Source organism: Bison bison, unplaced genomic scaffold, assembly GCF_000754665.1.
Source record: "Bison bison bison isolate TAMUID 2011002044 unplaced genomic scaffold, Bison_UMD1.0 scf7180017864063, whole genome shotgun sequence".
NCBI lineage: Eukaryota > Metazoa > Chordata > Mammalia > Artiodactyla > Bovidae > Bison > Bison bison.
The window spans coordinates 6,156,172-6,157,810 of NW_011494635.1; positions in this window are offsets into that span (position 1 = coordinate 6,156,172).

Below are 1,639 nucleotides of genomic sequence, written 5' to 3' on the forward strand. Positions count from 1 at the left end.
TGATGCGCACTGGGTTCTCCTCCAGGGCCTGGCCACTAGGCTTTGGGGCCCAGGAGGAAACTCTGGCTGTGCTTTCGCTGTCACTCCAGCCTGGGAATAAACTGCAGAGGCATCCGAGGAACGTGGTGGAACAAGCACCTCCTGTTCACTTCCGATGTTCCTGGGGACCTGTTCAAGGTCACATGCTCCTGGGCACCTGTTACCAAGGCCGTCAGAGCTGGGGGCCACCTCCAACCTGGCCTGAACACCTGGCTGGGTTGTCACCCAAGAGGGCAGACACAGTGGGGACAGCAGGCCCCAGAACCATCCCTCTGGCCTTCAGGACACCCTCCCTTACCTCTCCTCCCCCACCACCACCTTCTCTGGTCAGACCAGCAAAATAGGGCAGGAGGTGAAAGATTAGTTACCTGATCGCCCAATTTTTTTTTTTTCCCCTTAAGGCAGATGGGATTCATTCAATGTAAATTTTTTTTTTGAAAATAGGGTAGCTTTTGGTTTTCTAGAAACGTTTCCCAGCGTGAGATCATAGTCCTGCTGTGTGATGAGTGGCAAACGAGTTTGTGTTCAGATCATATTAAGCTCCTTAGTGGGGACAGGGTAGAACTGGTATGTGCCTGCTGGAGGGGGCAGTGGGATGGTGGAAATTTCTGAGAGACTGAGCTTCTTAAGCTCGTTCTTAATTTAAGGAAGTTCTCTAGTTGTTGCTGGAAGGGCTCCCTGTGTCTGTAGCGGTTCTGGTTCTACATTTTGCCTCGTGAGCAGGGTTTACACGAGCTGCCTTTTAATTTGATAATTGAGGAGGAGAAGCTGAAGTGCGTCCCCAGATTAGGAATGTTAAGTAATTTTCTTTCTAGAACTGCGGTAAAAATATCAGCCATTCGAAAGGAGTGTGGTGTGGGAGGGTGAAGGAAGCAGATGCAGTTTTTGCCAGGACTCTTGGGTGTGTTGTGTTCAAAGCACATGTCAGGATGACTAATAGTTGGATTGCCCCGACTGTAGCGCTAAATAAAGGCTTGATAATGCATTCTCGGCTACTAGTGAGACTTGACCACTTTGTCATGCGAGGACTATGCCGAACAGCCCAGTTATGTTCAAATAAGGCTGCTAGGAGAACTGCCATGCAAGGAATCAGCTGTAAACCCAGGATATTTATAGAAGGACAAAAATTTTCACTCTACTTAACAGAAGTGTTGAAACTTAGCTAAAAGAAAAGATCTGTTCTGTGTGCTTTTGGACAATTTGCTGAGCCACACTGGACCTCAGCTTTCTTATTGCTGAAATATTTTGGGCTTGGTCACATGTATCTAGCATTTTGTAGAGCACTGCAATTCTGTGGTCTGTGAGTATAGGGTGGACTTCAAATTACATGTCCACCCTCCTCGGAATGCTCCGCTCAGATCTAGAAAGTTCTCTCATGCCACAGTAGACGGTATTGTTGAGAAAATTGCTCTGACTTAGAATGGAAAGGGGAATGTTCTCAAATATCCCCTTGCCCCTTTAATTATAGTTAAGTTATTTAGACATTTGGTGCCATAATACATACCATTTTTTAAATTAAAAACAAAAACAAAAAACAACTCTTTGAAAACAGCCATTGTAGCCACTGCAGACCCAAAGCCTCTAAGTTCTCCCAGCTCAC